Source organism: Drosophila erecta, unplaced genomic scaffold (genome assembly GCF_003286155.1).
Source record: "Drosophila erecta strain 14021-0224.00,06,07 unplaced genomic scaffold, DereRS2 tig00000021-arrow-pilon, whole genome shotgun sequence".
NCBI classification, from domain to species: Eukaryota; Metazoa; Arthropoda; class Insecta; order Diptera; family Drosophilidae; genus Drosophila; species Drosophila erecta.
In genome coordinates, this window is record NW_020825198.1 from 24,960,898 (window position 1) to 24,968,493 (window position 7,596).

Sequence of the window (7,596 nt, forward strand, 5' to 3'; positions counted from 1 at the left end):
ATGGAAGTTCCAGCAGGACAACGCAGCTATCCACACAGCCAGGATTGTAAAGTCCTGGATTGATGGTCAAAACGTGGAATTACAAACGGTCAAACGTGGAAAACATTATAGAAAATGTTTGGAGATGGCTGGCACGAAAGGTGTACGAGTCCATTATTAATTTGTTTTCAACATAGGCTAAAAATATTTAAATTAATATTAAAAAACCATTTGAATGAAGTTTGACCCCATTTTCTTTTGTTATTTTAAGTTTTCAATTGACTGTGCTAATCGGCTGTCGCAAAAATAATAGTGAATTTTGTATGTTATGTTTGTTTACATTAATTTCAAATGTTATTAATAAAGTTAGTAGTAGTTAGAAGATAGGATTCTATTAATTTTAGTGTGAAATTATATATTCTTTTAAGGGGAGCTTTTATTTGAAAAGCTTTTTTAGTTTTCCTGATATTAAGTTTCTAAGACGAACAGCATAGGGTGTGCTAGTCGGTTGTCGCCAGTGTAAGTATGCATATTTTTTTACTTGTATACTAATACTTTTGTACTAATAAATATACTAAATAGTTAACAAACGTCATATGCTACCTGTTTATTGCAAATTGAATTCTTGAGGCAGGACCAGGGCACCTACATATTTTTTAGTATAAAGTAATTTATGAAATTAATTAGGCTCGAATTAAAGCAATGCAAAATTAGAGTTTATTACTTGGTGGCAATCCAGTACAAATAATATAGATTGATTAACTTCCGAAGTGAAATAATAAATGAACAAAAATTCGAGAGAGTTTGGAGCCAGATCGAAAAAATCGTGGGCAAGAAAATTGTATGGCGTTACGCATCTTATTATTCTAGTGTCTTTGGTTTTAGTAAGGAACTTTGTAAAAGTTTTCTAAAAAGTCGAAGCTGATGCATGTCGGCCAGGCATGTTGATTAAACGACCAACACATCCCGTCAATTGTTTGATGTCAATTTTGTGGCTATAACCGAAGAAAGACTTATTGATATACGATACCCTCACTTCTTATATTAATATTATTTGCCCTGCGGTAACAGAAATTAGAGGGAGTTACAATACTGTGGCCGAGGGAGAAAGTTGTATGCTTTTCACAAATGCGTCTTCGTCCGAGTTCGTATTGGCGATCTTCGTTGAATTTACTCGGCTCTCAGTTTTTTGTTTCTGGGTCGGTGTTGTTTCCCTGTGGCCGGGGAGAGAGGGCATGTTACAAGTTTTGGTAATGAAATATAGGTCTATATGTACGACTGCCAATGGTCCCTCTGGGGCGGTTGGGGTTTGCATCAATGGTCTATCAATAGGTGTCTATTGTATTTTAGGGTTAGGCAGGTATCACAATTTTTTATAATTTTTGTGATAATGTCTTTTAAATGCGGAAAATAAATGTCCCTTTTTAAATGGTTATATGTTTTATCTATCCCTATATGATTGGTATTAAAGTCGTACGCACGAATTTTGTTTTCTTAATCATGCGGATTCGTAATTTCGGTTTGCCATATATTGCAGCGGAAAATTTTGTCATTTTCATAGAAATAGTTATTATAGGACTCTTCTATTATTTTTAAAATTTCGGTTTCAGGATTGTTCGAAGGGTATTTGTAACGTAGTCGAAAGTATGTACGGGTTCTTACTTTATGGATAAATGGTGTTTCTACCCGTCTTAAAGTTGTGGATCCGGAATATTATTTCGCAATTGAAGTAATTTAGTAGTTGCGAAGCGATTGGTATAATTTGTGGGTCTTCGTTTATGTTCAAGTTTGGCTCAATTCTGATGAGTGCGTCAGCAACTACGTTTTGCGACCCTTTTTCGTATACGACTTAAGCGGCCAGGATAGTTTTCCATAGAAGTAGTTTTGGATTCTGACCTTTCAGATTGTCTAGCCAGATTAATGGCTTATGGTCTGTGATGACCTACAGACCAAATACAGACAAAATTTCTTTCTCTATCGTAGAATAGCGGATTTCCGTATCCGATAGTGTCCTGCTAGCGAAAGATATGGGTCTGTCATTAGTGTCTGGGCCTTGTGACAACACAGAGCCTATCGCATAATTACTTACGTCTGTGGTCAGCGTGAACGGTTGATCAGGGTAACGGGTAATCAGGGTATATGAGTATGGGATCATTACGAAGAAGATCTTTCGACGTTTCAAATGCATGTTTAAATTCATCGTCTATTATTATAGATTTCTTCCCTTTTAATTGTCTCGTTATGGGTTTAGTTATTTTCGCGAATTCATTTATGAATTTCCTGTAATACCCTAATAGTCCTAAAAATGATTTAATTTCCCTGGTTGTCTTTGGACAGGGGAAGTCCTTGATAGTTTGAATCTTAAGTGGGTTTGGTTTGACTCCTTTCCGGGTTACGATATGCCCAGGAAGTCGATTTCCTTCCTTAAAAAGCTACACTTGCTTGGTTGGATTTTTAAATTTGCATTTTGGAAAAAATGTTGCGTTTTTTGTGAAAACAGATTTAATATCTGCTATATGTTTTTGAAGTGAGGGTGAGAATACTATTATATCGTCGAGATAGCCGAGACAGGGGGCGTTCTTGAGACCGAAGGGCATTCTCGTGAACTTGTAATGCCCATTTCCGACGGTGGATGCCGTCTTGTTCGCGTCGCTTGGGTTCATTTGAATTTGGTGAAAGCCACAAGTCTATTGTTGTGAAATACATGGTCTTTCCTATGCTTTCCTAGTATATCTGCTCTCATTTAATTTCCGAAAATCGATTACCAAGCGCCACTTTTTTTCGCCTATGATGTCACTTTTCTTAGGTACGATCCAGACGGGTGCACTCCAGGGGGAATTGCTGTTTTTTATGATGTTTTTTCCGAGCATTTTTGAAATTTGCTTTCGAACTTCGTCTTTATGTACTAATGGGTAATATTATCTGTTGTTGGTATAGAGTGTTTGACGGCGTTAGAGGTCGTTAGTTGGTTGTTTTCGTTGTGGAAAAGTCTTTTGAATGACTTGCATAGTTTGAGTATGTGTTGTTTTTCCTCGCTGTTGAGGTGTTCCGTCTGAATATTTAATTGTTGGTCGTCTGATCGTTCTGTATCTGTTGCCGCGGATATGCAGTTTAATTATTGGTGGGTTCGTGGAGAGAACTCTTCTGCCTGTAACGGTTCCTCGAGGTAAAGTGTTTGGATCTGGTCTGAGTTATTGCAGGCTTCGAAATAGGCGGATCCTGCGTTTGCGGTGTATAAACCGCCTGTTATGGATATTTGATTATCCAAATTCGTGGTTTCATATATAAAATCTCCTTGAATGAAGTTTACTGGGAGCGGAAGTAGCATTTTTGTATTTTGTGGCAGGTTATGTAATGATAGGGATGGCGGTTTCTGTTGTTTCTAGATTCGGCAAAGTTCATTTTTGCATTTAGGCTAGATAGGATATCCATGCCTAGGAGACCATTGAAGTGGATGTGGATATTAATCGCGTATGGGTGATTCCTGTATATTGGGCTGTCGCGTCGTTGGTTTTCTTGGTGTCTGTTCAGGCTTCCGTCCGTCCGGAAGATTGTGTAGCTCTCTAACAAGCATTTCTTCTGTTTTCTTGCTAGAGTATAGTCGTTTGAGGTTTGCTTTGATGTCATCCCAACTAAGGAATACATCGCAGACATTCAGCGCTTCGTCTGCCCTGCCTTTAGTTTTGTCACGGATAGTCCCAAGTAAGTACTGTCCGCATGTTGCTTGGTCCACTGGTGAGGCTAACAAAAGGAGCTGATCTACTCTGTCTATAAATCAATCAAGATTGTCAGGTGGGCCTTCGTAGGTTGATAGTTGATGTCAAGGGGTAGTATTTGTTGTAGATTCAGGTGTGTGTTTATTGATGAATTAACGGTGGGACTTAGTGGCCCTGTGACGTTACCGGAATCCATAGCTTTGGTGGGATTATTGTTTTGGGATTGAACCGACTGGTCTTTCTCTTTTATACCTATCGCTTCCCTTATCTCAGATAGACTAGATCCGCTTCTTAGCCCTAATCTGTTCCTAACTGTGTTACTAGTGTTGGCTTATATTCTTAATAAGCCAGATTAAGAAATCTGTATTTTTGTTTGCAAATAATCGCGAATAATTATATATTGGGGTATGGTTATGGTGTGTGTGTATAAAAGTAGTAATAATATGTGAGGTATAAATAGGTATATTATTAATATGTATATGTGTTTTTTGTTTTTTTTTTTTTTTTGAATAGGGAAAATTTTGGCTGTTTGTTTGTTTTGTTTTGTTTTCGTTTGTTTATTAATGTAGTAATATATTGTATTATATTTTGTGATACTATGTATATGTATCTATGTTTGAATGTATTATAATATATGTTTATTCCTTCCAAAATAAATGAAAACCTGTATATGTGTGTCTGTTACGCAGTTTCCTCTTTTCTTTGTTTCCCGGTGTTTAGTGTTAATTGTATGTAATTCGTGTAGTGCTATTTTAGAGTTTAGTGAACATGTGACAACAATAGACGTTTCCTTTTTGTTGTTTTTTCTTATTTTTTTTTTTTTTATATACATATGTATAAAATATTTTTTTAATTAATTTTATTGCTTTTATTTTATTTTCACTGTGCGGAAGATCCCGTTGTCTTGGCGGCGACTGATGTACACATTCACTTCTTGCGCAGCATGTTCTGGTCACAACGAAGTCTAATATTCGACAGATCTAACTATTTACCATTTTTTGTTGTGCATAACAACCCACACTCAGCGACAGCAACTCCAGTCTATCGCCGCGGCAAAATGGTTGTTATCAGAACTATAGAACTACAACAACCATTCGCAATGCAAATATAGGCTCTATACTATTCTTAAGAAATAACCAAAAGGCATACGTATTGTATGCTCTCTTATACCAAGTGTAAGTCTCCGACACACACAAGCGGTCACCGCAGTTTGATATGTCAAAAAAAATTTTTTTTTAAATTAATCTAACATTTTTAATTGGTATCATTTTATGAGTTAAGGTGTATTCATCCATACATACATCCATATTCATCCCGGTGCCTTATCAGCGATTGATGTACACTTATACGGTCATCACACACAGCAACTTGTTGGTTGTAAATTGTCCCGCACAAGCGATCCCGGTGCCTTATCAGCGGTTGATGTACACATATACGGTCGCCTGTGAAGCACTTGATTTTGTTTGTTTCTTTTGTTTTGTTTGCACCTCACGTCATTATGTTTCAATACCTTTTTATTTAATTTATTTTTTCACCACTCACTACTAAAATGCCCACAGCCACTGCCGTCAAATGTTCATCATCTCTTTAGAATTAGAACGATAAGCGTAGTGGGCATTGTTAATCCCTTGTCCAAAGCCACTAGAATAATAAGATGCGTAACGGCCATTGGTTTTGCACTATGCAGCCACTTTTTTTAGTTAAGTTATTTTAATATTCGTTAGTGAATATTAATTAATATTTATTAATTAATATTCGTCGCTCGAATTAGCTACAACTGAACTTCACATATAAACTTTTATTGAATATAAATACGGATATATAATATTATTAAAAATTGGAAAAATAGTAGCAAATGATGAGCTCTATGTAAGTTAACAGCAAAGTTAAGTAAAATACAATTCTGCCCTAGCAACTAAGTAGCTTGCGCGAAAATGCTGATGCGCCAGTTTGAGTTCAATGCTCTACGCAAAGAACGGCCAGCAGCGGTAAGCGAACACTTCCTATTTGGAGTGCCGCGCCGCGCTGCACAAAAATGCTGAGTCGGCTTGCCGACCATGAGTTTGTGGCGTGATACATTTCAACGGTTCTAGGAGAAGAATATTGTACTTTAGTTTTAGTTTTGAAAAATATCTTGAAGCCTACGCTCAGATAATAAACATTGCTCCGGCACAAGCCGTAATTGACTTTGATATTATTTTGATATAATTGCTGAGCCACAAGGCCAGTGATTGGGAGCAGTAATCTCCCCAACGTAATCGTCATACCTAATTAACTGCAGTTCATATGTAAAACCCACTGGACGGCAACAGACGCTGCCGCCATCACAACATCTAATACACGAAGACACTCTACCCGTGCCTTCTAGGAATTACATCCAGCGTAACGTCCGGTGACAAGATACTGGGACTTCGCGGGATTACATAGACTAAATATAATTGGCGCCCAACGACAATAGAACTCACTGTTATAACATGTAAGTTCGAAAATCGAATTTTCGGCATAATTCAGAAGTATTTTGTGACAGACATAATTTGCCACACAGCATTTAATTAACGTAAAATTAATTTTCAAGTGCATACTTTTTACACCAAAAAATCTTTGCTGCATACTTTTGCCAAACATTTAAAAATATTATATTGCATACTTTTTGCACCAAAAAATTTTTCTGCTGCATACTTTTATCAAAACATTTAAAAATATTATATGGCATACTTTCAATTAGAAAGAATTTTAGTGCTGACCGTAAGGCACCTTACCTTTTAATAGGTGCGGTCTAACACAAATAGGAAAACCTAATATCATTTGCTTAAATACACCTTATATCTTGCACAAGAGCAACCTTATAGCCCACAAGGCTGCCGATTGTTTTTTATCGGCAAACAAATATTCGTGTAGTGTCAATCAATAGCCAATGAGCTGGAGGGTAAGAAAACAAGAGTACGACAGCGAGGACAGTTGGGAAGCAGAATTATACAACCCCAGAACAGACCAGTCGTTAGAAGTTGACCCGATAGATAACACCATGGACCCTACTTTGGTTCAACGGCTTATTGAGGATGCCGTCAAACAGGCATTGACCCAACAGCAATCAGCATTGCAGGCACAAATAAACTCACTAGCTTCCCAGGTACAGAGCCTACGGGTGGAAGCACCGCAAATTATAACGTATGAGAAAATAACTGTCATAGCCGGTGTCCAGTGCGACATTCCACTGGACATAATCAAATCTGTACCGGAATTCACGGGTACACAGGATGAATACGTAGCATGGAGGCAAGCAGCCATCTATGCTTATGAACTATTCAAACCACATAACGGCAGCAGTGCCCACTACCAGGCTGTTGCCATAATACGAAACAAAATTCGAGGCGCAGCTGGAGCACTGCTCGTGTCCCATAACACTGTGCTGAACTTTGACGCCATATTGGCAAGGTTAGATCGCACATACTCGGACAAGACTTCCTTACGCTTACTAAGACAGAGCTTAGACATGGTCAGACAAGGCGACATGTCGCTCATGCAGTACTATGATGAGGTTGAAAAGAAACTCACCTTAGTGACCAACAAAATTGTAATGTCGCATGAGCAGGAGGGCGCAGACTTGCTCAACGCTGAGGTTAGAGCCGATGCCCTACACGCTTTCATCTCGGGGATAAAAAAGTCACTCAGGGCAGTAGTTTTCCCAGCACAGCCTAAAGACTTGCCATCTGCTCTGGCCCTAGCCAGAGAGGCGGAAGCAAGCATTGAGAGGAGCATATTTGCAAGCTCTTATGCTTAAGCTATAGAAGAGCGGGCCCAAATAGCTGAAAATAGCAAGGGCCGTACCTACGGCAAAGCAGGAACATTTAATAAAGAGGACCACAACCAAGAAAGGAACCCCCACTTTGTTAAACGCCAA